At 35.0% G+C, this 13087-nt stretch overlaps 1 long non-coding RNA gene across 1 annotated transcript in view; it reads right to left on the bottom strand.

The window, feature by feature from the left end:
- The window catches only part of LOC102140847 (uncharacterized), a 423938-nt gene that overhangs the window by 151446 nt on the left and 259405 nt on the right, over window positions 1-13087 (bottom strand). Inside the window, exon 3 of the long non-coding RNA XR_010578003.1 lies at window positions 5540-5676. This is a non-coding gene — a long non-coding RNA (uncharacterized lncRNA). The remainder of the gene's footprint in view (window positions 1-5539; window positions 5677-13087) is intronic.

Raw genomic sequence — 13087 nt, forward strand, 5'->3', positions numbered from 1 at the left:
GGAGACTCGCAGCGTGGGAGGTACCTGTCTCTAATCACATGTAAAACCGCAAAACCTGCAGGGTTACTTTGATATGAACAAGGTTAATGTGCTACTCAAGATTAATTGTGGCTTCACAGAGAAATTTATTGAGGATGAGGGAGTCTGAAAGTGAAAGGAGGGGCAAACGCCTTGTTAGAGATTCATCACAAGGGGGTGATGGATGAAAGCCTTCAGAAACCAATAATAGGATATTAAAGATTCACATAAGCAGTATTAAGGCAATCTCCAGTGCTTACCTTAGACAAACTAGAGTTGGTGAATGGCAGAGTAGCGTGGTTAAAGCTGTGAGGAGAAACACAACTGGCTATGCCACAGGGGGCCTTGTGAACTGCCTGTTCTTTGGTTGGCTGATAATGGGTCCTGGGTTTAGTTCTCTACATGATACTTCTTTAGATTTAGCTATAGATTGATCATTTCAAAGACATCAGATAACCATCAGAAGGACTGATAGTGGTTATGAGCCTTTTAACTCTATAGTGAAACAGACCCGGACTCGAGTCTCACCTATACCACTCATTGGCTGAACAATCTTGGGCAACTGACCTAACTTCTCAAAACCTCTCTCCTTCATAAGAACAACAGGAAAAAAATAGTTATGCCAATTTACACTTTATTTCAAGTATTAAGTGAGACCATGAATTTCAAATGATTAGCAGAGTCCTTTAGTGTTCAAGAAAATGAGGTGTCATCATCAGAACCATTTTCATTGTTGTCATGATCAGAGGTAATAGTAATCACAGCTACAGAAACATAACAAAGGAGCTGTAGAGTCAAACTGGGGTACTCAGTTGATATAGTTTGGCTGTGTCCCCACCCAAAACTCATCTTGAATTGTAGCTTCCATAATCCCCATGTGTCATGGGAGGGACCTGGTGGGTGGTGATTGAATCATGGGGGCCAGTGTTTCCTGTGCTGTTCTCGTGCTAGTGAATAAGTCTCATGAGATCTGATGGTTTCATTAAGGCCAGTTCCCCTGCACATACTCTCTTGCCTGCTGCCATGTAAGACATGGCTTTGCTCCTCCTTCACTTTCTGCCATGATTGTGAGGACTCCCCAACCATGTGGAACTGTGAGTCCATCAAATCTCTTTCGTTTATACATTACCCAGCATCAGGTATTTCTTAGCCGTGTAAGAAGGGATTAATGCACCAGTGCACCATTCCACCAAAGCATTTTGTGTTATAACCAGAATATCTATGATTGGTTTTTCTCTTCCATAGATAAAATAGTCAAATAACCATCTCTCTCTTCTTTATTAATAGGCTTATCAGGCACAAAAAGTGTTTGTCATTACATCATTATTTCATGTAGAACATGTTACAAATTAATTAGATCGTCCTTACCTTACTTTTGGAATTCACTGCTGTTTTAGATGAACTTGAGTAGGTAACCTGGACTCAGCTACATTAACTGTACATTCTTTCAAGGTGTAACTTTCTGGGGGAGACTTCCACAGATGGCTAATAGATATGTGAATTCTTGTTACCCTCAACTTCAGCAGGTAATGTACTTTAATTTTGTTCACAGATTCTTAGATTAAATATGGTTTTTGAATTCTGATGTTCTCCATGTATTTCCTGAATAATCCATTGCTTTCTCAAAAGAAAGAAAGAAAGAAAGAAAGAAAGAAAGAAAGAAAGAAAGAAAGAAAGAAAGAAAGAAAGAAAGAAAGAAAGAAAGAAGGAAGGAAGGAAGGAAGGAAGGAAGGAAGGAAGGAAGGAAGGAAGGAAGGAAGGAAGGAAGGAAGGAAGGAAGGGTGGGCGGGCCATGAGGGCTCCTCCGTTATTAAGGGGGTTAAGGCTCTTACGAACGAGGCCTCATGCAGCATCCAGCTAGCTTGCTTGCTTGTTCCCTGCCCTTCTGCTGTGTGAGGAAACGAGAAATCAGCCCTCACCAGACAACCAAATCTGCAAGCACTTTGATCTTGGACTTCTCAGTTTCCAGAACTGTGAGAAAATAAATTTCTGTTCTTTATGAATTATGCAGTCTTGGGTATTTTGTTGTAGCAGCACAAACAGACTAAGACATTATCTTTGATGACAAAGACTCAGATTATTCAGCAATCTATTCTAAGCTCATAATAGCAGTTTGCAAATGACCAGTTGGAAAACTGTGCCCATGTGTTTGCAGTGGAATTTGACATGGCTGAAGCTGTGAAATTACGGCTAAAGGAGTTATGGATAAAAATATTGGCTTAATTATAGCCATAGAAAACATAATAATGGTGACAAGAATTTCTTAGTAAAGGTAGAAAAAAAATGTGTTTTCTTTTAAGAAAGCAGGGAATTTGAAGATGACCTCCTTACTGGCATGTCACACTGAATAACAAAAACAGAGTGCATCAACTATATCTATTTTTTAAATTTATTCAACACTTATTAAGCTAAAAATAAAAGAGCACTATTACAGACTCAGGCGGTGTGATAGCAGCAAACAACATAAATTTAATCCCTGAAGTCATGAAACATTCTAAACAGTGGGAGGAGAATCAATTCATAAAGAAAGATTAATAATAAATATGAGTTCATGCTATAAAAAATAAGCAAGATAATATGGCAAGAATTACATATGGAGTAGATGTGTAGTTTGGGAGGTCATTATATTCTGGTCATTATTGATTTTCTTTTACCATATCCAACATTCTTTGTCCCTTGCAGCCGAACAGAACTCCTATTTGTCTTTGGGAAAACAAGTTCATTTCTACCCTAGGTCTATGAGTTTCAGATAATGTTTACTGCACCCCCAACACACACAGAGACAATTACAACTTCTCATCTCCACCTCTGGGGTGGATATGTAACCTTGCATATTTAATCAGAGCAATACAAACCTTGGCCCAAATGATTAGATTGATTGGATAAATAATTGGCACATGATCCAAGCTGAGCCAATGAGAACCTTCTCTGAGAATTTTTGGAACTATTGGGAAAGATACACTCTCTCCTTCTGAGGTCTCTGCTCTAAGGACCATGTAAGTAGAAGCTACTAGGGGTCATCTTTGTAAACAACAGAGAAAACCTATTTGAAAGTAAAGCAAAAGTAGAAGAAAGTGTAATTGAGAGACAAAAGACACTGAGCTTACTCTGTTTCCTGAAAACCTACATCTCTCTAAGACTAAGCTACCTGAAAACTTGAAAATATGACTTCTATATTATGTGAGCTAGTTAATTTCCAATGCTATGCAAGTTAGCTTGAGACTTACTTTTTTTGTCCCATGTACACGAAAAAGTCTTGATTAATTTGGCAATTAACATTGGCTGGGCATCTACTGCATTCCAGGCCCAGCGATAGCTAACACTATGTGCTGTTACAAGAGTTATCACATTTAATCCTTATCCTTTAAAAAAAAAAATTTGGAGATAACAAGTGTGAAGTTTAGAGATCTCACATAGCTTGACTAGGCTCACAGCTTACAAATGGGAATGCTGCAATTAAACTCTGAAGACTATGCTCTTCGACAAAACACAATACTGTTTCTCTGTTCAGGCAGCTAACGGCATCTGCTGCCTTGTACCTCAGCAAACTCTGCCTAAGCCCCTAAAGCCCCAGGCTACTGGTCTGGAAATGGTTCACATAATAATACAGCCAAGAGAAGTCTAGAACCCTTGAAGCCTAGGTCTTCTCTGCCAATTGCTGTCTAGAATAAAATCAAAAAGACAATATATCCAAGGCCTTAGATAACCACAGCTACTAAGACCCATTTACATGGGATGCATTTTTTATATTTAGCACTCCCTAAAGCATATCTTAAATTCCACAGGCTGCCCAGGATATTGTTTATGCAGAAGGGATAGGAGAAGACAGAAAAAATCTTCAAAAATATTTTCTCTATATACTTCTAGGAGACTATGTAATATACTTTAGAATAAATGTGTGTGTCCGTATATACATACATATATACTGTATATATACAATTATATATACATGAATAAACATAACTGTTCACTATATACACACATATACATGATGCATATTTATATAGACATATGTAATGTACATGTATATATTTGTGTATTTGAACATTTATGCATATAAAATACATTTTCTAGAATGAGCTAACAATTAACAAAATAAGACTATCCTAGTTTAAACGGAAAATGGTTAAATTGGAGTTGAAAGAGCTCAAGAGAGTGGCGTAACTTATCTTTAATAAGCCACAATTTGAGATTTAAGAAAATTTATTCTTTTAGGCCTAGAAATAATGACTATTTCTGAATATTTGCCTTCTATCTCTAAAAATTACTAGAGCTCATTTTGGAGAACAGGTATTTATTAAATAATAAATTATCCAAATCATTTGAGACTACATAATAAATAGAAACCTGATTGACTTGTCAACTGAGGTCTGGAAGAATTTATAAAGTAATTGCACATATAACTGAAATAAAAGCAATCAAACTGTGCTTTTATCAGTTTCCATAGCAAATTCACTTTCTCATAGTAGAGAAGTTGGGAACGGAAAGGGCAAAATGACGACTAGCACCACATTCTGCCAACAGCCCCCTCCAAGCTGCTTTCATTCATTAACCTAGCCTAATCTTTCAAACAAGGTAGATCCACACCATTGGACTAAATCTCAGTCAACTCTGGAAATCTAAACAATTTTGAGCAGTGGAATGAAAGGTGAAATTCTCATGGAAGATGAGACAGTTGAAATAATAACATCAAACCTCATGTTTTTATTTTCTAGAAAGAAAATCGTCCATATTTAACTTTGATTTACAATGACTGCTTTCTTCCCATGCTTACCAGCACCTTAACTTTATCTAATAATACAGTTGCATAAAGTTACTTCCTCTATCTAGGCTGAAGAATTCTAATCTGTTGCTAGATACACATATTTCAGGTTAGTCCACAGATCATTGTTTGAGAAAGATTACTAATATAGATCAGTAACTTAAAATAACCCTGTAGTTTTAAAAAAATAAAGATGCCTGGAGCCCACCTGAGATCCCCTGAACCACAATGCCTGGGCATGGGGCCCAGACATGTGCATTTCTCTAAAATTCCAACAATAATTGTCATGAAAATCCACCACTGAGAACATCTGAATTCAACAATTTCTAAAGTTCTTTCCAACAATAATTCTGTAATTTCTTTGACTTATGCCTTTAAAAACTACCCTATTTTTTAATGAACTCATAAATACTTCTAGAGCAATTAATTTTGATGAACTCTCTAAAGTATGTCTCAAAAGCAGTTGTAAAAGTAGCAGTATTTATGTTTAGGAATGCCTTCAAGTCAAGTAAAAGTCATTAGTCGCATAAAACATAGAACTCTTTCTCCCTTCATACAATAAAAAGTCTGGAGATAGGTAATTATTGACTTGACTCAGAAGCTCAGGGAGGTTGAGGTGATCTCTCTGGTCACAAAATGACTTTTGCAGTCTCAACTACCCTGACTTCATTCAAGGCAGAAAGACGGGTGAAGAACAAGAAAGGATGGGTAACTACAAACATCTCCTTTAATCATGAAAGCAAAAACCTTAATAAATACCTTTTGACTAGACTTCCAAGTAGGTATTCTTGACAAAACAGGATCTTAAGGCTACTCCTAGTTTTAAGATATCCTGAGAATTGGTTTAGACCAGCCGTAATCTATTGCCAGGGCCAAATACATTGTCATCACACCAACTGAAAAAAAAAAAAAAAAGATTCTGATTGATAAGTAAGAAGATGGATATTGAATAAGAAACATTGCAAATAACTATTTTAAGTCAACTTTAATGAAAAAAGAGATAAAGTTCAACTACTCTTTGTTATAGAAAATCATAATACACCATAAAATATTTATGCAATTGCCAAAGAATAATTTCAAAAAATTTTTGGTAAATAAACTCATGGATCTGACAAATGCATATTCTTTTAAGATAATTATTTTGAAAAGTAACATTTATTTAGATGCATAAGTTCTTATGTTACATCATTTATTCCACAGATTTAATCAAAGACCATTATTGTCTTACACTGTGAAGCCAAGATGTTTAATAAGAAATAAATCAGGAGGAAATATAATTGTTTTATTTAAAGTCACTAAAAGAATTTTAAAATCCATCAAACCATTGTTCAGTTTGACAACAGGTATAAAAGACTTAAGATGTGGCACACATTATTGTCCTTGGCCATTCATTTTAGAGAATTTTATATATTAGATTATAAGGCAAAACTATCTACAAATGTTTATTTTAACAGCATAAAACCTTTTAACTGATTGAACTGTCCAATAACAATGGATTGTTCTATGAAATATACATTCATGTGCTAGTATACCATTTTGTCATTAAAAATAATTAACAATCAAGAAGACTACTAATCACCTGGAGAAATGTTCAGGACATATTAAATGATAAGAAAAGGTACCAAAATATATGTAGTATGTTCCAAATTGTTTATGTAATAATTTATTTATGGAACACAGGCTAGATGTTAGTATTTGAATGTATTTGTTCATTACTAGTTATTTGAATGTATTTATTTCATTAGATTCTCACAACTGTATGAGGTAGGTTATAATATTCTCCGCATCCTACAGGTGAAGAAAGTGAGGTTTAGAACAGTTATGGAAGTTACTCAAAAACACATAACTAACAAGTAGCAGAGCTGGAACGTGAATTCAGGAGGCCTAGTTTTAGAAGCTGGGCTTATATGTCTACAATGATATATACCTACAGAACAATTTTGGAAAAATGCAGCAAAAGGATAACATAAGTTATGTCTGAGTGGTGAAATTACCATGTTTCCTATATTTTCCGAAATTTTCAGAATAAATATGTATTAATAATAATCAGAAAGTATGATGATTATTTGATAGGCTTTTAAATCCAATAATCACTTAATAAGCTTTTAAACCTGATTTGGTAGGCAATCAAATCAGCCAGGGCTCTACTCAACAACTCCTAATAGTATGAACTCTACAAAGTGTTATTCATCTGTACTGAAAAATGAGACTTTTCTAAAATTGCAAATCATGAAATATAACAGCTCATGAACAGTGTCTCCTACATAGTCTTCTTTAAGTTCAATAGTCTTGTTACAGGACAATTGAAGCATTCTGCATGTATAGTTAGAAATATATTGTAGCCCACATATTGAGCCCGTTTGAGTCAGAACAATGATATTATTACATTACACTTTTCCTTTCTTCCTTTAAAAGTATTTCTTCCTAAATGAAAATTGAAGGGAAAACCCCATTTTTTTCCTTCAAGCCCTGAATAAATAATCAGCTATCACATTCAGATACACAAAAAACAAAAACACCTAGCAAATCAGTTTAACCAACAATATCACAATATTCTCAACAGAATCGCTGAAAGATTTTATTGGAGAAGAAACTTCTCTAGTAAGGTATCAATATAGACCAACATCCTTTTAAGTATTAATTTCCTTAAAATATATTTCTAGTGATACTTAACAATATTTATTTACTGAACAGCAATTAACACATATTAACTACTTGTGCTTTTTGGAATTTAATGATGCTAAAGGGATTATTTTAGCCAAGTAATTTGGTTTTGCCAAAAATGATGCCAGTACACTGTTACATTCAAGCCGTCTATTTAAATAGGTTAGATTTTTTTCCTTAATGTTTATTTCCAGTGATGTTCTATTTGTTAATACACAGTCTTTGAAATCTGATGTCTTTCTTATGATCTGAGCTTTGGCAGTGATTAAGTCTATACCTTTAAGTCAAGTGCTTTCTGGGCCTCAGACTTCATATTTGTTAAATGGCATAGTTTCTTCTTTCACTGAAATTCTATGAAAAGTTTTGTAATTATCTGGGCAATTTCGAAAATAAGCACAGAATATAAAGTAATTATGTTCAGTTAACCCTAAAATTCTTCTTTTTTTTTTTTCTTTTTTTTTTCCGAGATGGAGTCTTGCTCTGTCACCCAGGCTAGAGTGCAGTGGCACGGTCTCGGCTCACTGCAACCTCCGCCTCCTGGGTTCAAGCAATTCTCCTGTCTTGGCCTCCCAAGCAGCTGGCACCTTAAAATTCTTTGATGCACAATAATACGTTGTAATATCTTTTTCCTTTGACTAATCATTATTACAGACTAAGGCTTCATGTATCTGTATAATATGAAAAAAATAGTACTTTGAGCCTTTCAAAAATAGAAAAGGATCACATAGAAAAAGAAAGAAATATACTTTAAGGAAATTAATACTTAACAGAATGTTGGTCTACATTAATTACCTAACTAGAGAAGTTCCTTCTCCAATAAAATATTTCAATAAATTAAACGATTCTATTGAGAATATTGTGATATTGCTAGCTAAACTAATTTGCTAGGTGTTTTTGTTTTTTGTATATGTAAGTGCAATGGCTGCTTATTTTATTTGGGACTTGAGAAAAAAAAAGTAAATATGGGTCGATTTCAGATTTAGTAAATAGTTTCCATTATATTTTCAATTCATAGTTTAAGCAAATCTTGCCTACAATATTTAAAATGGAAAAGCTTATTTTTATGGAGATATGATAATACATAATAAAATAATTACAGGGTGAGGGTGATACTGAAATAAAAAGAATCTAAAAGTACAATGGTACAGTGCCTGGTTCAGTGTTTTTGCCCAGCAAGTACTTGAATTTATTTCAAAGATTTCTAAATTTGATAATTGTCTTAAGTTCCAGATGTAAAATGAATTAATTACCTTGAAAGGGAATAGTGATACTACCAAAGGAATCACAGAATGTGGAATTAACTATTCTCCATTATGCAGTTCTTGATAGCATTTGCTATTGCTTTAATGTGTCTTACTAACCTATTAAATAATTCATTCAGAACATATTTATTGAGGAATTATCATTTTACACACACTATTCTAAGCACTGGGGATACTGGAGCATATGAGGCAGAACAAAACCCTTACCTTCATGGAGCTTCCATTGCAGGGGAGGAAACAGATATAAACAAGATGAAAAGTAAATTATATAGTACATTACATAGTAATAGCTACTAAAGAGAAAATATGTGGCCAGGCACAGTGGCTCATGCCTGTAATCCCAGCACTTTAGCAGGCCAAGGTGGGTGGATCACGAGGTCAGGAGTTTAAGACCATTCTGGCCAAGATGGTGAAACGCTGTCTCTACTAAAAATACAAAAATTAGCCGGGCGTGGTGGCACATGCCTGTAATCCCAGCTACTTGGGGGGCTGAGGCAGAGAATTGCTTGAACCTGGGAGGCAGAGGTTGCAGTGAGCCGAGATCATGCCATTACACTCCAGCCTGGGCAACAGAGTCAGACTCCGTCTCAAAAAAAAAAAAAAAAAAAAGAAAATATGTCTATTTCCAACCATTTCCTTGAAGCATAGACAGCATTTCTTAGTTATGGGTTTTGTTTGGCTTGGAAAACAAACCTATCTAAACCTTTTCATCTCTAGAGGAATCTGAGTAGTCATTTTTTGACCTTTTCCAGTTCATATATACTCCTATTATAGTATAATCAGATGCTTACAGTGTCCAGATTCACTGAAGTTTGGTAGGATAATAACAGGATGCTGTTAAATCCCCCTTTCATGTAAATCTCCTATGCACTCATCTCCCACAATTATACTGGTACATTTCCATGGTCTCAAGAAGTCCTCAGTATATGTTCAGGAATGTAAAGATATGGTCAGCCTCGGGTGTCCTACTGAGCTTGCCAATAAAATTCTGGCTGAAGAAGTCAAATTATACAATGGACTATTCCCATCAATTAAACTTTATGCTTTCCCCATTAACTAGGCCATTTACTGGGGCACACGGATACATGCAGACATCCATAATTGTTTAGTTCCAATAAACAGGAACTTCCACTACTATAAAGGACGGCTGTGATTACCCAAATTTGTTTTGTGTGTGTGTGTATGGGTCATTTAAAGACAAACCTCAGGGCAAAAGAAAAGCTGAATAGTTTGTGCTTAAAAACCAGCCATCAGCAAACCTCAAGTGCCAGTAGATGTAATACGTTATTGACTAACTCCTGATTACACTGAGAAAGAGTGGGAGTGTTGGCAACCTATGCTTTCATTTATCTCATGAGTGAAACACACATTTTTCTCTGTCCCCTAGGGACCAGAAAGAATGCTGGACACTGAGTCAATAAGACACTTGCTTTTTCTAAACGGAGTTCACAGACGGACACCGACACCTAAACAGAGTGTATCCCAATGTCCTATCCTAATTATGATGATAAAAAATGAATAGGGATGTATAGGACCTAGAGAAGGTGCACCTAAACTAATTTTGAAAGAGGTTGAGTAGGGAGAGGGGATCGCACTTAGAAAAGAAGTTCTGGAAATAACTTACACCTGAGCTGGGTTATCCGGATGAAGGAAGGAAGAAATTCAAGGACATAGAAATGAAACCCTATGATGTATACCAGAACTACAAGCAGTTCATTGTTGAACAGGAATAAATTTGATGTGAAGAACAGTGAAAAATAAGCCTGAGAAGACACAACGGCCAAATTCTGGAAGCTTGGACTTCACTCCATAGGCAACACCTGAGACATCGACCTGTGTTCAGAAAGAGGGTGGTACTCATTCAGATTAGTGGAAGGTGGCAAGCATGGAAATGGAGGTTATTCGTTTAATCCAGGAAGAACATAATAAAAGCCTAACTAGGTAGCAGACATTGAGATTAAGCAGGAACATTGCCAGGACTTGACAATTGATTGATATGAGAGCAAAAAAAAAGAGAAGTCAAATATAACTGCCAGACTTTTACCTTCCTTATAATGGGTAAAGAACTTCTGGGGCTTCCCAGGTTAAGCAGTTTGTTTTCAGAGACTATTGTATGCCATCTACAAGGACAAGACCTGCAGGCAGCTGTAAACACAGCCTTTTGAGTTTCATGTCATCCTCTTAAAGGTGATCCAATTTCTGTTTTAAAAAATTTTTATTAATGTAATTAAATTTTAATGATTTATATATAAGTGTTCAGAATAAAATGTAAGAAACACAATAGAATATACTGTGCTCCCCTTAGAGATGGTTCTGTAAAGACTTTCAGTACAAATAAATTTTTTGTTGCTCACTGTGTGGAGAGGGGAAGGATAACACAGATAGTTAATAGAGTTTATAATTCAATTAATACTAGTAATAATAGTCTACAATTAAAAGGAAGAAAGGAGAGAGTATACATCATATAATAATTTACTCTTCTCATGACAATTCATTATGTATCTGTTACTTTCAATTTATGAATACGAAAAATGTATTTTATAGAGGTTAAATAAATGGTCCTAGATGACACTGAAAGTAACTTGTAGAGTCAGATTTTTTAAATAAATAAAATAAGAACTATCATCGACAAAAGGTCTAATTTATATCTCATCATCATATTTTTATATACTCCTTAATTCAGTCTATTGGGGTAAGTAGCACTGTTTTGATTTTTTTTATTTTTTTATTTTTTGCCAAGCTGTCTTTCAAAGTGACTGTACTATTTTGCATTCCCACCAGGAATAAATGAGAGTTTCTGCTGCTCCACATTCTTACTGCTTTGATTTTTATTATGCACTATAGCAGAGATTTGCCTACACTTGAAAGAAGTATTTCAGAAATCTATAAATATGTCATTGAAATCTTATATTTATGTTTTTAAACTAATTTTAAAAACCATTACAAAATTGAGTTTGGCAGTTTCTTACAAAACTAAATATACTCTTACCATACAATCCAGCAATCTCATTTTTTTGGTATTTTCCCCAAGGAGTTGAAAACATATCCACACAAAATCTGCACACAGATGTTTATAGCAGCTTTAATCCTAGTTATTAAAACTTGGAAGCAACCACAATGTCCTTTAGAAGATTAATAGATAAATAAACTGGAGTATATCCAGACAATAAAATATTATTCAGCATTAAAAATAAATGAGTTGGCTGGGCATGGTGGCTGTAATTAATTACACCTGTAATCCAAGCACTTTGGGAGGCCAAGGTGGGCAGATCACCTGAGGTCAGGAGTTCAAGACCAGCCTGGCCAACATGGTGAAAACCTGTCTCTACTAAACATACAAAAGTTAGCCAGGTGTGGTGGCACACACCTGTAATCTCAGCTACTTGGGAGGCTGAGGCAGGAGAATCACTTGAACTTGGGAGGCAGAGGTTGCAGTGAGCTGAGATCATACCACTGTACTCCAGCCTGGCCAACAGAGCAAGACTCTGTCTCAAAAATAAATAAATAAATAAATAAACAAACAAACAAAAACTGAGTTACCTAGCCATGAAAAAACATGAAGGAAACATAAATGCACATTACTGAGTGAAAGAAGGCAATCTGAAAAGCCTAAATAATCTACAATACCAACTATATGACATTCCAGAAAAGGTAAAGCTACACAAACAATACAAAGATTAGTGATTGACAAGCACTAGAGGCAAGGAAGGAGTGAATAGTCAGAGGGCAGAGGATTTTGAAGATAGTGAAAATACTCCATATGATAGTATAGTGGTGAACACATGCCATTATGCATTTATTCAAGCCCAGAAAATGCACAACATCAGGAGTAAACCCTAATGCAAACTGTGGGTTTTAGGTGATTATGAAGTGTCAATGTAGATTCAACAATTGCAGTAAGTGTACAACTCTGGTGGGGACTGTTGATAATGGTGGAGGCTATGCATGAGTGGGGTCAAAGGATATATGGGTTGTCTGTACCTTCCTCTCAACTTGGCTGTGAACCTAAAACTGTTCTAAAAAGCAAATCTATTTAAAATATATATATATATTGCAACAACATACACACATCAATCCCAAATTACAGTACATTAGAGAAAACCAATATGTTAATGCTTATCGCACCGTTAAAAGGTTTTGTGAGAAACCTCTAAATATAACATCTCTTCTCATACCTGCTTGAAAAGTACACTGTGATTGTATGGTGTTTTAAAAAGATTATATTCAGCTAATCTGTATGAATGTCACTTTTCTCCATATTGTGAAGCTAACACAAATAAATAAAAATTTAGGTACTGAATTAAATGTTTGTGGTTATAAAAGAAGCTCAAATTAGGATATTCAAATGCATTTTATGAAGTAAATTTTAGAAAATGTATTT

Source organism: Macaca fascicularis, chromosome 9 (genome assembly GCF_037993035.2).
Source record: "Macaca fascicularis isolate 582-1 chromosome 9, T2T-MFA8v1.1".
NCBI classification, from domain to species: domain Eukaryota; kingdom Metazoa; phylum Chordata; class Mammalia; order Primates; family Cercopithecidae; genus Macaca; species Macaca fascicularis.